Source organism: Myiozetetes cayanensis, unplaced genomic scaffold, assembly GCF_022539395.1.
Source record: "Myiozetetes cayanensis isolate MyiCay16 unplaced genomic scaffold, myiCay2020 scf7, whole genome shotgun sequence".
Lineage (NCBI taxonomy): Eukaryota > Metazoa > Chordata > Aves > Passeriformes > Tyrannidae > Myiozetetes > Myiozetetes cayanensis.
Genome location: NW_026087964.1, coordinates 19,414,529 through 19,437,373, shown reverse-complemented (window position 1 = coordinate 19,437,373; position 22,845 = coordinate 19,414,529). Strand labels below are relative to the sequence as shown.

The 22,845-nt window shown below is 38.7% G+C and overlaps 1 protein-coding gene across 3 annotated transcripts in view; it reads right to left on the bottom strand.

Annotated features, from left to right (window-relative positions):
* CUNH4orf19 (chromosome unknown C4orf19 homolog) overlaps positions 1 to 22,845 on the bottom strand; it is a 43,894-nt gene that overhangs the window by 5,463 nt on the left and 15,586 nt on the right. For 2 of the 3 annotated variants that reach the window (XR_007631868.1, XM_050338625.1), the window contains exons 2-4: positions 19,019 to 19,068; positions 16,803 to 16,893; positions 13,963 to 14,017 (exon numbers count right to left, since the gene is read on the bottom strand). The gene's annotated coding sequence lies outside the window, so the exon portion shown is untranslated. The remainder of the gene's footprint in view (positions 1 to 13,962; positions 14,018 to 16,802; positions 16,894 to 19,018; positions 19,069 to 22,845) is intronic. The other variant, XM_050338626.1, reaches the window with a different exon arrangement.

Sequence of the window (22,845 nt, the reverse complement as noted above, 5' to 3'; positions counted from 1 at the left end):
GCCAGCTGTTTTGCTTCCTCTGTTGGTGCTGCTTCTCCCCCTGAAATGCACTCTCCCTTCCACATCGCTACTGATCTTTTATTGTGTGTTCTTGTCCCTTAACAACACCACAACAGGAATTCTGATACAGCATTTTTCATCAGAAAAGGATGCAAGAACTGGCGAGATGATTGAGTGTACTGACCCTGTACAGTTGCTCTACATTAGAAAGGTGTTTGGACAGGTTTGACTAGATATGAGGCTTATTTAGGCTGGCTGGTATAGCCATCTCTTCCAGCCAAAGGGGAATTCTCAATACAATTTGCTTTAATCGTGTTAAAAGCTGAATTAGCTGTAGCTCTTCTTTAGGTTAAGACTGATTTGAAGCTAATACAGTTGAGCTAAGCCCTGTGTGGACACTTGTTCTGATTTGATTGAAATCTTGAGTTTTAGCTTAAACCTGATCATAAACTGAAAGAACAAAAAGTGCATAAAGTTGACCAGCTGTTGATAGACTCAAACTTCAAGTCTCAGTGACTGGCAGGTTACCACGTGTTAGATAAGTCACCATGTGATCTCTGTTCATGGGAAAGACAACGTAATTTGGCTTGTTTTAAGCCTCTTTCTCTATAGTCTCTACCAAGCTCTATCCTTCCTGTGGGCTAAGAGTTTACAAATATTGTCATGATTTAGCAGAGATGAAATAACAACTGCTGTCAGTTGCTATGTGAACCCCCTGCAATGCCCTTATCTTGGCTTTAAAGTTTGTAGGTTTGTATGGTGACCAGTACAATAGATGTTGCTTCTGCCTGAGAGTGGGCACTTCAAGTCAGGCTGTTTCTGTTTAAACTATTATCTGACAGATTTCCTACTCAGGACTTCTATTTATAATTCTGTGATTTTTTTTTTTTTTTTTTAATCACAAAATCTTGCTGATAGGTTTTAAACATTGAGAAGTGCTAATTGCCTTTATTCTGTTGTAGAGACACTTGTAATATAAAGCAATTATACACTGATATTACTGTTTTAGTCTCCATAGAAAGCACTTTCCTTTTTTTCTTTTTGTGTTCTTTTTATAGCTACTGTTGGAAATATCTCTGCAGCTATTGCATTAAGGTTTTCCACTGATTAGGTACAACTGGATCTGCCCTCTGGCATGAATAAACTGCTCCATATGGAAAATAATGTATATTGTACCATCTTATAAATTATTTCACATCCCTGAAATAGGAATATGATTTTACAATGTCACTGTCTGAACACTGGCTTGTTTTTTTTTCCCTTACCCTTTTTTTCCATTTATAATAATCTTTCAAATCAAACTCTAAAATAATTCTGGGAAACAATTGCTTTTATAGCATGAAAAGGCATGCTTTAGTCCTACTTATCTTGTTTTAGGTACCTAAAGCCTTGTTCCATTAATGGATAAACTGCTGTCTGGAGCAGTTTGAATCAAGCATGTGCTGCAGACTTGAAACAAAAGAGAGGTAGAGACTTCAAGCCATGGATAATGGTATGTTAACTGATACTGAGTTTAGAAACATTGCATCCTTATGTTTATTCTGTTTGATATGCTGTGCTGCTAAATTGATTAGATAATTTCAGATAAACATGACATGATGTGGAATGCTCCCTTGTAAAATGCTCTAGGGGCTAGTTCCCCCTCCCAAAAAAGGGTACCTGTCTAAAGTGGCAGTAAAATGCTTGAACTTACCATTTAGATCCTCAGAATTCAGATCAAAACTGCCATTAATCCTAGACAACTTTGTGTGTGTTTTCCTCAGCCACCCCAGCAGACATTTGCAAAAGATAGTCTAGATATAATGTCCTTGCAATGTATTAGATGAGTGTTCACACTGAGACCAAAAAGACCTGATGTTATGAAAGACTTTCTTCCTTTGAAGGAGTATGATACAGAGGAGCAACCATTTTACAAAAAGTTGGAAAAAATTGTACTATGGAGGGAAACAGAAGTTGGTCTTAATTTGAGTAGATCAGGATATGAATCCCATCAGTAAAACAAATGCTAAAAAGGGGAGGTTGTTAAATACAATTATGGTGGCACCTGCAAAGAGAATAAGATGGGACTTTAAAGAAAAGTGTGAGACCTTGGTGAAGGTAACAAGAATAATGTCTGACTCCAAAACTGCAACCTTGCATTTCAAGCCACAATGTGCTTTAAGAGAAGTCTACTTTGCTTTATCAGATTTGAGAAATACAAGGTTTCTGATTTTCAATCATCTAATAACATAGCTTGTATTGTCTGTTTAAACTGTGGCTGTGTTATGAGTAAACAAGAGGCAAATAAGATAATGTCATGAAATGGGTAGAAGAAATATTTTTAAGACATAAAAATGGTTTGGCACCTTTTTCAATATTCTTGGGAGTTTACATGGAAACAGAAAAAGGTCAGTATTATTTTTGTTCATGGTGTATTTTTAATTCTGTCTTGAGTTTTATTTTTAGATTCTTTTTAAACACCTCCAGTAGCAGAGGCAGAAAGCTGAGGGGAGAGAGCATATTAAAATAGCTTTTCTAGTAGATTTCAAACTGATAAACTCTGACTTTGGGTCATTCTTTCTAAGCCAGTTGGTTTTTTTTCAGTTTGTTTGGTGCTTTCCTGTTTTCCTCCCACACTCTGATGCTTCTGTTTTTTTGCTTAGCTTTTCCCTCTCCTCTGTCCTTTCCCACTCTAGATTACCAAGTAAGGAATTTTTTCCTACATATGTATTATCTGGGCTGCTGAACCTGAATGATGTATCTCCCAGGAGCCTGAGCACCTCTTTCTGATAGAGGCACCTCTTTCCCATAGAGGCACCTTTCAGTCTTGATCCCGCCAGTGTCTTCCCCATCAGTTTGCTGTGTTTTGCAGCAATTTTAAAATTGCTCAGTGAAACCCTTGCATTCTAAGGGTACTGACCTTAGCTACCTATCTCTTTGCAATGGATAGAAACCCTTGCTCATGAAGATTAAGTCTGCCTGCCTCACTAGTAAGACAAACACAATTTACTTGGTATTTTGTTTGTTAATGAGGTTTTCCCTACATGCCAAATGCTAATCAACCAGGAGACATATGCACAGAAGCAAAGGTGGGAAGAAAAAGTGTTTGCAGGGAAATATGTGCAGAAGAATGTGGGGTGGGAATAATCTTAGAGAGCTCTGGCACTTGATGAGCTTCTCCTAATGGGAGGTGCAGTTTACCTTCTGTGCTAAGTAGGCATTCACACCTCTCAGAAGATTTCAGATGCTGTCCTCAGCATATGCCAAGGTCTGAGAAAGGGTCAGACGTGCCTAGGTTGGAGGGAAGTGCAATGTCCCTGCTCGTAGCAGGGGGTTGGACTAGATGACCTTTAAAGGTCCCTTCAAACCCAAACAATTCTATGAATTTATGTGTTACTGAGGCGTGGAGGCAGAGGAATAATTGATCTGAATGACAGATAATATAAAAGAGGCACAAAAAGATTGTGGGAGGGCTAGTAGAGATGAGAAGAATTTTATTTAGAAATTTAAAAAAAACAAGTAAACTATACAGTAGAAAAAAATACCAGCCTGTGGTAGAGGAGGAGAGAGAATAACAGGGAAAAGCTTGTAAAGCAAGAAATAGCAGGAACATAACTTAGCCATTCACTGTGCAGGCTAATCACTACTACTGGATGAATATAATCTGTAAGAACTGTCTGACTTAGCTTAAAGTACAGATAGCACTTCAAATCTTCTGGGTTTTTTTTTCTGACCTTAGTCACTATTCTGAGACCAGCGGGGCTCCAAAGAGAGAGAGAGAAGGGAGGGCAGGGCAGGGCAGGGGAAACCCCAAACATCCTGGGCCCAGAATTGTCTGAACAACCTCATCTAGTTGAAGATGTTCCTGCTCATTGCAGGGGCCTTGGCTAGATGCTGATCTGCTGGAAGGCAGGAGGGCTCTGCAGAGGGACCTGGACAAGCTGGAGAGCTTGGGATGAGGTTCAACAAGGCCAAGTGCCGGGTCCTGCACTTTGGCCACAACAACCCCCAGCAGCGCTACAGGCTGGGCACAGAGTGGCTGGAGAGCAGCCAGGTGGAAAGGGACCTGGGGGTGCTGATTGACAGGAAGCTGAACATGAGCCAGCAGTGTGCCCAGGTGGCCAAGAAGGCCAATGGCATCCTGGCCTGGATCAGGAATGGTGTGTCCAGCAGGATCAGGGCAGTGATCCTTCCCCTGTACTCAGTGCTGGTGAGGCCACACCTGGAGTGCTGTGTCCAGTTCTGGGCCCCTCAGTTCAGGAAGGATGTTGAGGTGCTGGAGCAGGTCCAGAGAAGAGCAACCAGGTTGGTGAAGGGACTTGAACACAAGTCCTGTGAGGAGAGGCTGAGGGAGCTGAGGGAGCCTGGAGAAGAGTAGGCTCAAGGGAGACCTCATCACTCTCTACAACTACCTGAGAGGAGGTTGTAGCTAGATGGGGGTCGGTCTCTTCTCCCAGGCAGCTATTAGTAGGGCATGGTCTTAAGCTCTGTCAGGGGTGGTTTAGGTTGGATATTAGGAAGAAATTCTTTACAGAGAGGGAAATCAGGCATTGGAATGCTCTGCCCAGAGAGATAGTGGATTTACCGTCCTTGGAGACTTTTAAGATGAGACTGGATATGGCACTTAGTGCCATGGTCTAGTAACCATGACTGTGTTGGATCAGGGATTGGACTTGATGATCTCAGAGGTGTTTCCCAACCTAGTTGATTCTACAGTTCTATTCTATGATTCTATTATGGCCTGTGGGGACCAACACCACCACCAATTAAAGCCTTTTTTTTTTTTTTTTTTTTTTCTGGCAACAAAACATTTCTGACAACAAATTCCTTTCCTCAAAAAACCCAAATCAGTTTTAAGTTGCAGCCCATTTTGGCTGGAACAGTTGTGTTTTAGCATTTAGGTGAGAACTGAAAAACCTGTGAAAATTCAAGTGGCATAGCTTGTCTGATCTTTTTTGTTGAGTCTCTAGTGTCTTTGGCAACTCATGTCTTAGTATGCTTGTTATGGGAGCAAAAATTTGATAACAAGTCTGCCTATATCTGCATTCAGACCAATACTTAAAGCTGGACTGAAATCTATCTACTTTCATTTTTCCTGACTGAATCTTAATCTGGAAATTTATTTTAAATGTGCTTCACAGAAAAACTGAATTGACATATAAAATCTAAAATACTGAGGAAATACTGTAATATGCTCCCTTATAGGAAGCAGATCCCACTTCATGGGCCATTTTTGTCTGTCTGTTTTTCTCCAGCTGAATTGACTTCAGTCTTTTTGTTCACACTTTCTAAAAGTGTAGCACTGAGGTGGTGTTTCTGTGCTTCAGCCATCTTGCAGTCCAGCCCTAGTGAGATACCTGGCTCTGCCATCCTGCTGACAAAATATGACCTGTGGATTGACTTTGAGTCACCCTGCGCTCCTTGCTCTCTGTGCTGCTCTGCAAGAAAAGGGAACTGTGGAAGTGCTTTTTCTGGTGCAGCTTAGTTTACTCTCCTGTTTTGAGGGAGGCAGGCTCTATATTTGGGAATAAGAAGTGTCAGAGTGTCTGCCAGAAAGAGCCTTATGCTATCCTGCCAGCACAAGGTTATTACCAAGGTTATTGTTGCTTGTCCTATTTTCATTTATTTCACAAAGCTGAGGAGCTGCACAGGTCTACCAGGCACTTGTACTCTCCACCAAGGCCTTATTTGCCCACTGAGCAGTTTGCATGCATTTCTAGTACAGCTAACTGTGAAGATAAGAGAAGCTGACACAGAGGGACTCATCAAAAACTTATAGAACTTTTTCAGCTACTGCCTAACTTGCTGACTTATGACAGTCAGCTTTGGATGTTTGATTCCCACTGACACCCTCTGTTTTTGTGGTTTGTTTTTGTTTGGTTTTTTTTTTTTTCTTTTCCAAATTGGATCCCGTTTTTCACAGGTAAATGTGATCGTTACTTGAATGCAAATAATCCTTACACTATCATCAGTTGTTAACACTGATAATGTATTTTTTAAAAAAATGTATTTGTTCTCTTTCTCCCTGGCCAGGCTGAATCAAGTCCATGGATACACTGTTCAAGGCAGTGGCCTGATTCCTTGTGTTTTCGTGACTGTCAAATTTCTGGGTGATATTACACACTGACACCGTGTACAGACAATGGCTGGGAGGAATTTCAGGTGTTGTGTATGCTATTCAAGGTATGAAGGTTGAGGTTGGTTTTGTGTGTAGGTAATTAGGGATATAATTTAGGCTTCTTTCCAGTAAAACTGTGAAACTGATTTAGATTTCTGGTTTCTTCAAGGGACAAAAGTGTTTTTAATCAGAGCAGGTATCAAAAACTGGAGGTGCTCATTCATCAGAAGTATGTGTTGCTTTTTATCTGGAAATATGTAGAACTCACATATTTATGGCCTCATAAATTTTGATGCTTTGTATTCTGACATAGAGTAGTTCTTTCATTACTGAGAAGTAGCTCTGATATCACAAAATGTTTTTGCTTCATCAAGGTAATACATGGCAGGATAACTGAATCCTTAAATGACAAAGGAATGTGACCAGTCACAGCAAGGGGAGAAGCAAACAGTGACACTTAAACAGAATTGTTTCTAATTAGCTGAATCCCCACTTTTCAGGAGATTAAACAGCAAAGTAATTGAAAATTCAGAGGGTTGGAGCACCTCTCCTCTGAAAACAGGGTAGGAAAGCTGGGGTAGTTCAGTCTGGGGAAGAGAAGGCTCTGGAGAGACCTTGTTGTGGTCTTCCATTACTTAAAGGGGGCTTATAAAAATGAAGGAGAACAACTTTTTACATGGGTAGGTAGTGATAGTGCAAGGGAGAATGGCTTTAAACTGAAAGAGGAGAAATTTAAATGAGATGTTAGGAAGAAATTCTTTACCCAAGGGGTAGTGAGGCATAGAAACAGGTTGCCCAGAGAAGTTGTGGATGCCCCATCCCTCGATGTGTTCAGAGCCAGGTTGGATGGGGCCCTGAGCAATCTGGCCTGGTGGCCCTTAGCAGGAGAAATGGAACTAGATGGTCTTTAAGGTCCCTTTCAACCAAAACCTTTCTATGATTCTATGAATGTCAGATACCCAAATAAACAAGCACTATGCTTGCCTGATGAACCATCAATACAGCACCAACTAATTACCGAACTATGGCCTACTCACCACTCAACCAGTGGGAGTATGTTTTCATGATTTTAACTTCTATTTTCATGGTGTCATCTGAAAATGTATGCATGTAGTAAATATTTATCCAGGAAATTTGCAATAGTAGTGGTTGACAAAAATGTGCAATTACTATGGTCTTTGTCCCAGGATCACAACATTAGCAGTCTACATTAATTACCAAGTACATGAAATAGTACTATAATAGAATAAACTGTGTATTATATATTTAGATAATTTATAACAGCATCCAAGGAAGAGTGCAGTCTTCCAGCTGAGAGGGGTGTCTACTGTGCAGGGGTCAATTATGCCTTCTAATTGTGGGTGCATGCTGTGACATTTCTCAACAGTGGGGAAGAGCATCCTGCCAGTGAGGTGTCTGGCTACGATCTGATGAGAAACTACTTTGGCAGTCAGGATGGTCAGAGAAATGGAAATATCTGCTCACATTTGTATTCTCAAAGAGCTGAGAAAAGGTCAGATTTATTTTGCTCTGCTTATGTAAGAAAAATAAATGTTAATTATCTTACATATGTGTAGTTGTACTGTCAAGAAACTATACCAGTATAGTTGGCAATGGCAATACTTGCCAATTGTTATATACCAGTGTAAATACTTCAACTGGAATGGGGAGCTTCTGGACTGATGCAAATGCAAGATTAGAAACTGCTCGACTTCTTTACAGCTGCTCTCTCCCCATGCCGTTAAGTTAATATCTATTTATGTTTTTCTCAGATCCTGATGGGTTTTCTGCTTCCTGAAGGGGTTTTTGCCCTTCATATTCTTGCTTTTTCATGCAGCTGTTTTGCACCAAACTAAGCTACAGCACTGGGCAGGTCCCAAGGCAGGGAAGCTTGAGTGTTGCCAGTGGAGCTTGAGCAGCACACCTGCACTTGTTATTTGCAGAGGTGTTGGCAGAAGGTAAAGGTAATGAAAAGTAGATGCTATCAGTTTTAAAAAAGGTGTTTTGTTTTGATTTGTGACTGTTCGTCATTGGGTAAGCTGATCTTCCAAAAAATGTAATAATATGCATTGCTATGTGAAGTCCTGCTAGCTCCTCCTCAAAATGTCTTTCTTACCAAACCAATAAGGACAGACAGATCTTTGACTTATTTCTAGTGGTTTCCTGACAGTATTAGTTAGTAAATGAAGTGCCATGTTTTATTTTCATCATAGATTTCAATTTCTATTTTCACCCTGCCAGTTATTTTTTTAAAATTTTTTTAGATGTCATTCTTGTACTGTTTCATTCACTGACTAATATCTAGTATCTCTAGTAGCTGTCGACTGTTTCATAAACACCTATAAGAGAGTAAAGCCAAGCTAACATGGAATTTGGACCTTTCTGTGAGGCCATTATTACTGCAGTAGAATGCCCTAGAGGGGACATGGGCTCCAACCTGGAGGTGATCTGTACATATCCTTTTTTTCCTGTTATGCTTTTTGCAATTGATTTTAAATATTTATAAGATAATTAAAAGGAAACGCATTCTCTCTGACTAGTTCCTCATCACTCATAGCACTAGGTCACAGAACGTTTCCCTGACCACATTATTTGCCATACAAAATGATTGTTTCATTTTTAATGAGTAAGAGGAAGAGTGGGGCAAAGGGTAAAACTCTCGCAATCATTAGCCAGTTTGCATAAAGGAAAACCAAATACAGCTTGTAGCATAAAACACTCATTTCCTCTTCAGCCAATATCTTTTTTTACATATGGTCTTCCCAAACTTACATCACTGTCTAGTGTTTAAGTTACTGAGGCTTATATTTCCTCTCTCTTAAAATTGTTAATCTCATAAAATATAATAGGTTGTTTAATTGTGGGGCCTAAAACCTTGAATCCTGTTTAGTCCCATACGAGGCAAACATAGAAATGTGCTCCTTCCTAAGGGATGTAGGGTCTAAATGTGTGACAAGGCAAAAACTGGGTATGGGTAGCAGATGATCATGTAAATGTAAAAGAAGCAATCAGCAGAGAAACTACATTTGATTCAGTAATTGTGTTAGTCTAAGCCCAAGTAGGGAACTGTGTTTGGCAGTACAGCTCTGGCCTCAAAATAGTTATAGCCATTTTTTATGTAACAGAAGGGACTGTACCTGAAATTTTTCTCTCTTTGAGAGATTAAAGTGTCTCTGTAATTTTACACTTTGGAGGAAGAATTCTTGGGTTACAACCCTTGCTCTGAAAAACCTTGGTTGTATCCAATGTCTTTTTAAAATATTTAACGTAGAAACAAATCTAGAATCAGGGCCTGGAATAATGCTGCCATGGGTCTACAGTTCACAAGGTTCCTTTACTTGCACTTTGCCAAAGGAACTAGACCAGCTCCTTTCCCAGAGGCAGGCTTCAAGCAACCTGCTTCAGAGCACGCCAGCAAGGATGTGAGTTTGATAGCTGTGAAGTATGGCTTTGAGACTGGGGTCAAACTGAACTTGGGATCCTAATTTATGGGGGAATTCTCTAACTCTTTGAATACTTTGTAAAATAATCACTGCCTCCTCTATGATTTTGGCTTGGAGTTGATGTGGTTGCTGTGTTTTAGGTTGAACATTGTTCTCTTAGTCTGTGTAAGATGTGGCCTTAATGCACCTGCCAGGCTTTGAAGTGTCAGCAACACCCTGTGGAGTCAGGCCCACAGGAAGTCTGTATAGTCACACCTTAGGGCAACACGTTCAGAGGCTCTCAGCAGACTCACAGCTGAAATGCCTTGTCCCTCCTGGCACAGATACATATGGATATTTGATTATAAATTCTTGCTCTTAACTTGGACTCCCTATTCCAACATGTCTTTTGTGTATGTCACATATATGATGCAGTTAATCTTTCCAAGAGAAAAACTTGATTCATTTGCCCCATTTGTCAGTCTTGCAGGGATTCAGCAGAGGAAGTTGTTTGTCATTTTTATACCATAATCTTTCCGATAAAGAAATAGCATGTCAAGTTAGGCTGTAAAGCTGCATTTCTATATAAATATACCTCTCCTTAGGTGTTTATAAAGGTACCTCTCCTTAAGTGTCATACACAGGCACGCAAAGATAAATAAAAAGAGTCTCAAACAGGGAATAGGTATATGGTAGTCCAAGGAGTTTTCTCTTCCTGGTGGTAATAATGTCTCATTATTTGCTCCCCAGTTTTTAAAACACAGCTGCTGATGCCCTGTTTATGGATTTCAAAGGGTCATTGCTCTTATGGCTTCCCAAGAGAATAGTAGGAAGATGTCATAAAGAGAGATTGTTTGACTTGATTGCATGAGGGTGCTGAAAGAGAAGTGCACAGAAAGTGATGTATACATAATTGTTCAAGTTAAGTTTTTTATGTTTATTTTAAAATATGAGGTCCCTTATAAAGATGTTGCAGCAAAAATAAAAACTATAATTTGGAAATTCTGTTCCATGTTCACATTATGGTAGTATAGGTGTTGAAAGCTATTATTTACTCCTGATTATTTCTGAAGTATTTGAATACTTCAAAATACTCTTCTGTTTCTTGTCTTCTCATATAGTTCCTATTCTGTACATATGCAAGAAACTGCTTCCTAGCTCTTGCTACAAATATCTGTACTTTGAGGTGTTCCTCGATGCCTGTCCGAGGTATTTTCCCTTGTCATATTAGCTGGAGGATCAGGTCTAAGTTTGAACTGCTCTACCCTACTTCTGCAATATTCTGTAACTTCAGCCCTGTTCAGTGGACTGGTCTGAGCATGATGAAGACCACAAGCCTTTTACACTGAGTCCATCCATATTCTGTGTGCCTACTTGAGAAACAATCATACACTGAAATCATGGAGACATTTTGGGTTACTTGAAATAAGATCTTGCTAAGTCCCTCCATCAACTAATTTCTGCCTAGTTGTCTACTTCATGGGAAACACTGAGGTTTTTATATGCATGTCATTATTCTTTATACTTTCTTTTTTTTCCTAGTGGCTAAAACATACAATTCCAAATCTGGTGATTTTGTTTATTTGTTTGTTTTGTTTCCCTCAGTAGGTCTGTCAGACCTATCTTTAAAATTTAAAGGAAATGAGAAAAACTAAAGGTCTTTTGATAGTTTTCTTACAGATGTTTCTAGTTCTGTCTGCAGGGATAGCTGAAGAAGTGAAATTTGGATGAAAGATGAGGTACAAAGAAGGACCTAACTTTACAGGACTCAAAAAAATTTAGAGTACCAGAATAGAGAGAGGACAAAAACATGATGCTTAATCCATAGATATATTACAGTCTGGTAAATTTTGAGGACTGCAAAAATCCAGTAGTTGCTGCAAGGTCAAAGACATCTGTTAAATATAAAAATATTGAAAGATATTGCTGTCCCTGGTGAAAGACCAGATTAAAATTTTAGCTGAATTTGAGGAAGGGCGAGTGCTGAGGTCAGGAAGGTGCATTTGAAGAAAGCAGCAATATGTCAGGGTCTGCAGTTACATTCAGTCCTTGATGCATTTGCTTTTGGCCATGTCCTGTTTTGGCTGTGTGTGAGATGCTGCTGAGCAAACTGATGAACTGGAGTGCCTGAACAGGCACTAAACTCAGGTACTGAGCTGAAATTTGTGTGGTCACTCAGGTCACAGATTTGAACTGGTATCGTGGTCCCTAAGATCCTGTAGCAATGCAAGGTCCACATGACAATGTGAATACAAAACAGATTCTCTCCTGGCTATGATGTGGCCTTAGTTTCCTGCACCATCACCAGAGGGGACTGGGAGAATGTAAATAAGAATAGAATCTGCCTTTCAGAATATTTATTACTCTGGGGCTGAATGAGCCAGAAACTGCAGTTTGATTTTCTTTGCAGTACTGACAGGAAAGCAAACAAATCTTTTGACTTGAATTTTTATGTCAGCATAACTGGCTGTGGAGCTAGCTGCTTGTTTCCTGTCTTCTGGCTCAGAACTCACTTTTCCTTAGACCTCCATTTGCAGAATCAGCTGAAGAGTATAAGCCTGCTTAAATATAGAAATATGTTCTAGATGTGGATTGTTTCTCAACTGAATATATAAATATATATATAAGGGCTATTTTTTGTTGCCCCCTGAAATAAATTCATTTTTATTGTATCAGTTTTAGGGATGGTGATATGAGAAATTCTAGTTGGGACATTAGGAAAATGGAAAATATCAGACAGTGAGCATGAAGGCTACAGCATACTGTCATAGGATTTAGTCTGTGAGAAAGACTGATTCCCAGATATTTTATGTGATTGTGCCATACACATTGTTGTACAGCTGCCACGAGCTTGCAGCACAGCACACTGTACACTGTGAAATCAAGCTCTTTGTTGATCTATCTGCTAGAAGCTGTTGCTTCTTGTATTTGCCTGTGAGTTCTGTGCAGAAACAGTTTATTGGCCCTCTGCAGCAATTTGGGGCCAAAGGAAGCAGAACATTTAAAACATGCTGTTGAAAGACTGAATCTTTAGGTAATCTGAGAAACACCTGGTGAACAGAGGAAGCTGGGAAAGGAGAGAAGGTGGGGATCTAATATGTTTTAGGTATCATAACATTCTTGTAAGTTAAAATAAGAAAATAAAACTTAGGCAAATAACAATGAAGTCTAATCAAGCTAACTTCTGTAGTTCTGGCATTCTAGCTTATTGAAAACTCTTGGTTGCATGTCAGTCCTATGAAAAGGCTCAGTGCTTCTTTGGTGTGTTTTTTTGTTTTGGTTGGGGTTTTTTGTTTGTTTCGTTTGTTTTTTGTGGATTTTTTGTTTGCATTTTTTTTACCCTTTTGAGTCTTTGGAAGTGGGCATGAAGAGACACTGCTGGAGTTTAGCAGGCCTTTATCCTTTAAGTATGCCATACATTTTACTTAAGGGAGAAATATTCTGAAAGTAAACTTGGATGTCTATGGAGATTGCTTCAAATATAGGTATTGGAGTTTTTTGTGTATAGGCCTTTAGGCAGGATTGAGGCCAGACAGGATATGTGATCTCAGTTCTTTGATTCAATTGTAGCTTAGTGTCCCCAAAAATCATTTTGCCCTGAATATTTCAAATGTTTCTGGTTTGTTTATATCATCTGAAATATTGCTAGTGGCAGATATTGTGGTGGTGTTGTACTGCCCAGAACATCAGCCTCTCTTAATACAGAGAAAATTGGATAAAGCTGAAAGCAATTCATATGAGTCAATGATTCTCTTCTGAAAAAAAACCCTGTAAAAAACCCCCAAGCAAAAGCTGTATTCTCCCTCCCCACCTCCCCCAAACAAAATAAAACCACCACCACCCCCCAAAAAAAACCAACAAACCAACAAATGGATTAAGGAGATTTTTTTTTTGAAATTGTCAGGGTGTTGTGCTTTTGTGTTTGACCATGTAATGGAATAACCTGCAGCTTTTTGTAAGGAAACTGTTAGAAGTCAGGGTACTCTCCCTCTCCAAACAAATTAATCCTTACATTTTTGTTTTCCAATTAGTTCTTTTCTCAAATCCCCTCTTTCTTTCCCCTGCTTGACTTAGCTTGTTCTTCCCATACCATTTGCCTGCATTTCCACATTTTCTCCTGCTGTTTTTCACCTGTGTTAATTGATTTAGATTGATTCCACTTATTCCTGTATTTCTTCTGTACAGTGTCCTTTTCTAAACTTCAGAGTGGAAACTGGCAGATTTGCTGCATCAGGAAGCTTAGGGTTTGGAAAAAAGAACCTGTTCTCTCACCAGTGCTTGCAGCAGCAGAGCATTGTCATTAGGATCTATCGTGCAGTACTCCAGAGAGAAAAGTTACCCAGAGGTGTTTTGTGTTGTGGAATGCTGAAGTTACAATAGTGAATGGCCAGTAAGTTTTGTTTTAAACCTACACAAGAAGGAAAAAAAAAAAAAAAATCCTACCTTTCAGATTGTACTCCATCGGCTGCTTGAAAAATTTGTTTTAAATGTCTTGATCCTGCAATAGTAAAACACTTTGCAAGTGATTTCTTCATGTGCACACACAAGTAAGAGGGATACTCTGCCATGTAGACTGTCTACTGCAAACAGTGTGGAAATATAACAACCTCCTCTTGGTACCATTGTGAATTTTAAACTTTAGACAGTGATCAAACAAATCACTTGAGTAGTATGCTCATCCCCTTGAGCTGAATTGGAATGCTAACCTGCTTAAAGTGAGCATGAGCTTTGCTACAGTGGATTAGGACTCATGTGAAGTGTTTAAACAACAACAGTAAAATTAGAAAACTTTCAAATATGCAGTATTATGGGATTTTTTTTTCTAGGAGTCAGGATATTTGTTGTATCAGTTAAAGCTTTATCTTTACTGTGTACTTGTCAGAATTTCACTGTTCAGACTTTCACAAACTTTGAAACTTAAGAAATGCCTCTGGCATTGCAGTAATATTCTAGGTAATTAGTAAAGCTGTTGTTCTTTCAGATATGTGCTCCAGACTAAATGGAAAATTCAGCAGAATGTTTTCTATTAAGAATATATAAAAAGACAAATAAATTAATGAGATAATTGTAGGATTAGAGTGTAACAATACAGATGCTCTTTCATGTTTAAAACCATAAATATTTTCTTTGTTTCTTGTAGTGAGCAGGATACACCCACATGAATCTGTGTGTGCACACAAACCTATAATGACTATTAATCACCAAGTCAAACTCATTTCTGTGTAATGGGCAATGTTTTCCTGTGGATTTTAGAATTTGGGACATGTTCTTTCTTTTGTCATCAGCATCTTTCTGCTTTAGTGGCAACTTGAAAAATCTCAGTGTAACTTGAATTACAAACCAAGAATCCAGGGAGACTTGGGCTTGCACCATTTGTGAAATCTGCAAGTCTTTTCTTGTAAGAGAGGGAGATTCTTACTGGCCTTGAGATCCCTTTCAGCAGAACACTCCTAGGATCTAAGCCAAGGTAGTTCACTCCTGAATTCAGCATCCATAGTAAATGGGACTGGGGAGGGATAGTTAAGCAACATGGTCGTTGCTGCTGCTGCTCTTTTTGTTAAACCTCTTTGCATGCATATTCTGTGCAGTTATACTTCTCACCATTTATAGGTAAACTGAGAAATTCTTATAAAATTTCAGTAGCTAGCTTCCAGGTTTGAAAGTAGTTCTGGCTGTATAGTTTCATGGTTTCCATTTGCCTACAAATTCAAGAAGGCAACACTGCATAGTGTCTGATCCATAGGTGATATTTAGAAGATTTTCTGTTAAAAGCCCGAAAGACTGAAAACTAAATGCAAATATAAGCAGCCCAGATATCTGGTGTGACTCCTTGCTAAGGAGAACCTGGGATTCACTCAACCTTGATTCACTGCATTGCTCTGTTGCCCTACAACAAGTCACTTTACGTGCCTTGTATGTCACCATTTCATATCCTTTTCTCTGTTTGTGCTGCACTTTGGAGATTTATAGGCCTATTCAGTCTTACTATACTATTGCAAAGGCCTGAGAATATTTTTGTGCATCTGTTAAAGGTGACATCAATACTGTAGGTGGAGTAAATAATAAAGCTTATGAAGAATGAGTCATGGTGTGTTCCTATTTTTATGCAACCTTTTACTAAGGGCATTTTAAATCTTTTTTTGCATTAATTCTAATTTTTTAAATATAGCTGTCATTATTAATTACCAAGTAGATTCCTCCTTTTAATTTTTGTTGTGATCTCTAATTAATCTTATTTATAGTATAATTCTGTCTCAATGCCCTTATTTGTTTTGTGTAAACTGTGGCCTGAAAATTTATGCATACAATGAAAGGAAAATGAAAATGAAAGGAAATGGCCTCGTGTTGAAAGGATGCAGATTTTATTTAACAAATTCAAAAGATGTAACCTGTTTAACTAAACCTTGAAGTGCATTCTTAACTGCTGTTAATTCCTTTTGTCTGTTTAACAAATTTTGAAGTTGTAGGTTAGCTATGGGGTTTTCCTTTAATTTATAATTGGGGTTTGGTTATTTTCATTCTTCTATGAAATTCCTATAATTCCCTGGAATTTTAAAATGAAAATGCCAAAAAGGAGAGCTGATGAGAATCACAACTGTTGGTAAGTTGTCAGCATGCCTATTATATTGTGTCAAGTGATAACTGGTTTCACTGTCAACTTCTGATGCATGTAATTGGTTTTTGACCCAAAAGAAGAGTGTGCGGGGTTTTTTTCTTTGAGGAAAAGAGGACCCAATCAATTAGCAAAATTGTTTGCTTATAATGTTAAAATGAGTGCTGGAAACTCAGTCTCAAGTGCTGTATATTTAGCAGCAGAAAAAGTGTAGAAGCTGGAGTTGAACCAATAGTTAATTTTCTCAGTGTCAAATATGATTAGGCATAAGTCATTCTATATTTGTACTTAAATTTGAGTTAAAAACATCCTTTTTTTTTTTCATTTGTATTTGGAGCTTTTTCCTCTTCTGCTTGGTGAGAGCTTGGAGCATGGTTGTTAATCCTGCAAATTACATTCAGATGTCTTAATGAAATACTCTTTTTACCATAATCTTTGCCTAGCAACATCTCTTTTGAGATATTCTGTGAAACTTAATACTTGTTTGGTATGTAAAACACTGTTTGTAAATCAAGGTATGTTGCCATATCCTGCTCACTTATGTTGTTTAATACCTTTTTATATTGCTGTGTTTGAGACAGAAACATGAAGCCTTATATCCAGTCACTCCAACTTATTGCACAACGCCACTACCAGTGACCTGAGACCCAGTCTTTGGAATATGGCTTACCATGGTGGTGTAGATTGTTAAAGCAAGTGACTAGTATCTACATCGTTGTCATGGATCCAAACAGCAAGTAGTTTTCCCATTCCAAAATAACCTGGAATTTAAACAAAATCGTAAGGCTCTCAGAAGCTCATATTTGCATTTTCCATTTAATTTAGTTGATGAAAAAAACCCTATCTCAAAGTCATACAGTCAAAATCAAAATGAAATACCTTAAACCCGCTTTGGCATAGACCATCGGTACACTTCAGACCCTTGGGGTGTTTTATGCTGGACAAAATTAACCTTCTTGACACTGAGCAATTATTTCCCTATTTAACTTCTTGTGCTGCTGTTGAATCTCTTTCTAGGATTTTGGTTTTAAAAGTTGTGTCCTTCACTAGAAGTATGCATGGGGTGTTGTATTTTCTGATCCATCCACTGATGCCACTGATCCATTAGGAGCTCCCACCCTGAAACTTTCAAGCACCACACACAGCCCCTCTTTATATAATGTGTGAAGTTGACCAGCACTTTTCATAAGAAAAGTCTCCATCCCCCTAAGAATCAAAGAGAACTAACATATTCTACTCCAGCAATACGGGGTTTAACTCTTCCTTTCCAGAAATCATAACTTGGTCTTCCAAGCTGAGCTGAAGATCAGTCGGATGTGGACACTATTTGTTTTCCTTTGTTGATAAAAGGTGTTAGAATTCTATGGTATCCCTAAGAATTTCAGAAAGTTCTTAGCTATCAACCGTGGTTTCAATTTATGCCCTAAGGTTTGCATTCCCCTCACAGTTTCATCCCCTTCTGTAATAGCCTTGGCCATTGTGCTTTTGTGGTACTGCTGCAAACTGTTGTCCAATAGCTTTTTCTTTTGGGTCTTTATGAGCAGTTCAGCTCTTCATTACAATTTTTCAGTGGAACAGACCTCTGATTTCCATGCATTCTTTGCAATTCTGCCCATGTGTTTCTCTATAATTGTTTACAGATGGTTGTATTAATGTGCTCTCAATGCACTTTGATGGTAAAACTGTGACTGACCTTGTAGGAGTGGATTCAAAGCCTTTAAGATTCTGTTGTAAGTTCAAGAAATGGAGCAGATTTGTGAAATCAAAGCTAAATTTGAAAATCCTGAATTGTTTATAGGAATGCTTAGAGTGAAGAAATAATCTTTCCACTGTAAACCAGCACAATTCTCTCCTGGACTGTACAGGGATGAGGAAAAATAAACATGTAGGTAATGACAGTTGTCTTGTCTCACTGGGATAATCAAGGGGAAAGAGAAACAAATAGTCAATTTTCTTTACAAAATTTACCTAGGAAATGTAATCATGTTGAGGTGAGTTATTCTGTCAATCTTCCTTGAATTTAAAAAGTTTTTATATATTAGTATGCTAGCTCTTGAATTCTGAAATCTGTTACTGAAAAGGTTTGTTTTCTGAGTGGTAAAAACAAGCTGACAAAAGGAGAGATCTTGATCCACAGCTGAAAATAGGCTGTCTGGAAGAGCTGTATGGTCCTGCCAGTTGTACAAGAGATTTCTGGAGAATTACCCTCTTTCCATTAGCTAAGGCAGCTTAGGATAGTGTTGTCTGTTTAGTTGATCCTGCAGTCAATTATCATATGTCCATTCATGTCTAGAAAGAGGTTCTTAGTTAGAGTCATCTCTTAGTGAGGCCCCTTTGGGTCACTGGCAGCAAGAGATAATTTTATGTTGTTTGTTCCACCACTCTTGTAAGACCATGCTGGCTACCTTCTATTTCTTCCTGGCAACTAGTGATAATGAGCTCTTTTAGATGGTATATCCTTGTTCATAGCAGGCTTTCTGGTGCCTGGACTATGAATCACAACAGAATAAATTTGCCTTATGTTTTACAAGGTGTTGTACAGAATCATAAAATAATTGATTGAAACGTAGTTCCAGAGTTCATCTGTCCCAACCTTCCACTCTGTCAATATAGGGTCTATAAGTGTGGGATGAAACATACAACACCCAGGTTTAGCTCATTAATTCATGGGAAGCTTTGATCTTTATTGGTAGTGTCAGCAGCAGGAGCATATGGCTCTGCTGGGCAGGTGATGCAGTGTCAATATAATCTACCTATGTTTATATAGTTCTTTACTAATAAAAATCTCCCAGAAGCTGAGGGTGAAAGTTCAGTATCCAAAATTTTCCACTTCTGTAAGAGTTTCCTGTTCCTAGTTTGGGTGTTAAATGTCTTCTGATTGCTTACCTCCAGATTTCAGCCCCAAATGTTAGCAATCTGTCTCTTGTTTAAAGAACCTAGAAGAAGAAAAAAACACACTAGTGTATTGCTGATATTTTGCATATTTTGCTGATATTTTGCATATTTGTGGCGATATAGAGGCATTTATATGCCCTCTAGCAGAAGGTATTTGTGGCAATTTCCCTGAAACTCTTATTAAAAAGAGATTTTTTTTTTTTTTGTTGCTGTAGGTTACACTGTTATGCAGGCAACTCTTCCTCAATTTGGAATTATTGTTGTCAGGACAAGTAAAAGAATTACTAGACAAGAAATGTCTTATAATCGGGAACTTCTTCAGCTTCATTCCTTCCTTGGGCACAGGGATGTTCCGGTACACAGTTCCTGTAGAAACTATTCAGCCAGCACTGAGAAACCCTGACAGACAGTACTCTGCAAGGAGCAGCTCTTTTTCTTTGTAGAAATTGAGGATGTGCAGCCTTTTGTATGATCAGAATCTGAGAAATCAACCTATCCAGATGCTTAAAAATTAATTAAGGAGAGGGAGTGAGCAAAACCAGCTCCTGGTTCCTGCAGCAGTCAGTGCCCATAAATCAGCTCTGTTTTTCCTTTTGAAGCAGGACAAGAGCATGAATTTAATTAATGGGTTTGACTTGCACTGGAAACACACAGTAGAGAAATCACCCTGCCCACACCTTTGACAGATGCTGTAAACATACAAATGTTATTGTGTATTTACTCATGAATTGTTTCCAGCATCATTGTGTTGGATACAGTTGAATGCCTTGGGCAGGTGGCAAGCCAATGACTGCAACAAATCCTTATTCTTTGGACACCCAGATCAGAACCTCAAAGGAGCAGCAGGTTAGTTCCTGTTTTCTTGGTTCCACCCGACTTCTGCTTAACAAAGGCATTAGTAATGACTTCTACAGAAAACTCTAGGTGAAAACAAAAAGAGTGGGTTGTCTGTTTTCCGTGATTGGGAATTTAATTATAACATGAAAAAAAAAATCAAATAGGTTTATCCTGCCACTCTGGTTAAAAAAAAAAAAAAAGGAGGTAGGAGGAGAGCTTATTCTTTTTATAACTGTCTCTGCAATGGATCACCAGGAATGTCTCTGTATTGTTTGATTGTTATTGTATTTTTAGATCTACCTTGTTAAGTGTAAAGAGACACAGAAACTGTCAGGCTGCACCAGACCCCAATTCAGTGCTGTTCTCAGCATCAGATACCTCAGAAAAAACTGTGCAAACAGCCCTGGTATTATGTGGAGCTTGTATTACCTAACATTTACATCCCTTCAATCATGGCTTTAAGCCTCTTCTGTCTGAAGCCTTACATTCTCCTAAAACTGTTACTTTTTAAAACTGAAATTTGGTTTTGTCATGTTCACTATTATGGTGCCAAATAGTGTTTAGGTTATTTCTATAGAAACTCATTACACTCTTTCCCTTGGTAACAAATTTATAGATGGCAATTGCACAGACTTGTTATGCTGCAGGAAGAATTTTGTTTGCTCCATTCTGAGCTAGTCCCTTTTTTGACCTGATTGAATGTTCCCCCATATTTATATTGTTATATAACAAGATGGCTACACTTTTCCTTTAGTCTACAATGCAGTGGAGGATTTCACTATCTAGACAGCTAGAGGACTTTAAAAATGTGTATTGAGAAATGTATCTTTATTTATGTATTTGTCTATTTATTTATTTTTTAAATAAGAAAGACTTGGAGCATTATTTGAGCTCTTCTATATGAATGGGACTTTTTGGTTAGTGTGGATGTCTGAGATATGAAGTTAATTTCTAGGAAAGTTGGAAAATAGTGGTGCTTTATTCAAATACTGATAAAATGATTTAATGTTACTTTATATGCCCTCTGTTGCCTACTGGTGTGAGAGCATTCTGAAAACTTTACATGCTGAATAGCTATCCATGCTCGTATGATTGCTCAAACCATGTGATATTGTACTAACAGTATAAGTTCTACCTATTTTGTTGGTTTTGTTGCTGCTTAGAGTTTAACTGTGGGACTTATCTGGGGATTCAAGGAGAACTGAGCCTCTGAATTTCAGAACAACATTACCAGACTGGTGGTGAATGCATTTATGAATATTTATCTGGAACTTAAGGTTCGGAATGAGTGTTGAAATGTGCAAGCCACTGCGCATTTTAATCAGGCAAAATTCTCAGACTTCTCTTCCTTTCCCTATGATGCTCATACCCTGACAAGATCCATGATCCTTGTTTTTTAACAAAAATATCCATAACAAATTTAAGTCAGAAAATGCTTCTTTTCTATGTTTAAGTGTTTAACAAGCTCATAGCTGCCCTGGCCAGATGCTGACACTGGTAATTCTGGGAAACATTCACAAAGAATACCAGACACCAGGCAACTCATCCTTGTGTTTGTTATAAGAGAACATTTTTTCATTGAACTGTAGAATAAATATTTTACCTTTCTCATCTCTATATAACATCTTTAATAAAAAAATTTGACAATTTCTTAAATTATTATTAAAGCTATACCTGACAGCATTTTATTATGTAAAAAAAGGTCATCAGCCTGATTTCATCAGCACAACTTTGTGTAAAGGCCATTTTACACACTCTGGGGTCTTATGTAGAGGATGGTTGAAGAAGTAAATCATCATCCCATCCCCAGCTGTTGGCCTTATTACTGGATAAGGCCATTTTCCCTTTAAGGAATGTAGAAGATGCTGCATTTTCTTTACTCCTTTTTACTAGGATTTGCAGCACACATTAGTATGAACTGACATTTATTGTTCTTTAGCCTTCATTGATGCATGTTCTACTGTGTCTTCTCCATGGCAGTGGGCCTTCCTCCAAGGGGAAGAAACTTGCATGATCCTTAAGCCTGGTAAAAGCTGGATGAATCACGTGTACTTCAGTGTTCAACTTGGCTCTGTGTTGTTTTATTACTTGATTGCTGAAGCATCTGACAAATTAAGGGCAAGGCCTTATCTGCAAGTCATACCCTGACTTTAACTGTTTGACCTGTCTCTGCATTGTGTCAGGAGCTTCACAGGGATGCACTGGGGCAAAGGCTTCTTTTCAGCCTTTGTGCTGTATGGGAAAACACCGAGGCTCAGTGCCTGACTGTAATGCTGTGGTGTCTCAGCAGTAAGAGGTGACTTAGAGCTGGGCAGAGCCAGGGATGTGCTGTAAGCCTGACCTCGTGCTGTTTCTCTGATGCTCTGTTTCCTGCAGGCTCTCTCTGCAGACCTGCTGTGGATCTTTTTCTTGCTTGCCCTTACTGGGGAGCTTGTGTTGTCTATGTTCTTACAACATGTACTTATTGATGGAGGGAGAGGGGAGATGTGTGTGCTGTAGATGTTTGTCTTCTCTTTCCACTATGTTTTTCATTAAAACTGTCCACTGCGGCATGCACTACCTGATGCAAATATATCCATGTGATTAGCAAGTCTTACCAGCTTTCATCTGGGTTGCAGCTATCTTACCTAGGGACTGTCATTGTAAGTGGTATTCCCAGACACCCAGGCATCTCCCAGTCTCGGACTATTTTCAGGCAGTGGTGACAAAGCAACATCAAATTTAGCTACAAAAATTAGGACAGTTTCTGAAGAGTGTAATTCACTGTCATAAGCTCCTATGCTCTTTTGTTGGCAAAGGGCCATGGGGAACCACCTGTAGAAATAGAGTTTTCCTCTATTCGTGTTTTTGAGGATGTGTAAATGGATGACATTAAATCATGGGCTATAATTTAGACAGTGAGAAATTTGCAGATTCTGTAAGTTGAAAAATCCCTCGAGGAAACACATTATGTCTATAATCCTGTCAGTCAGAAGATTACA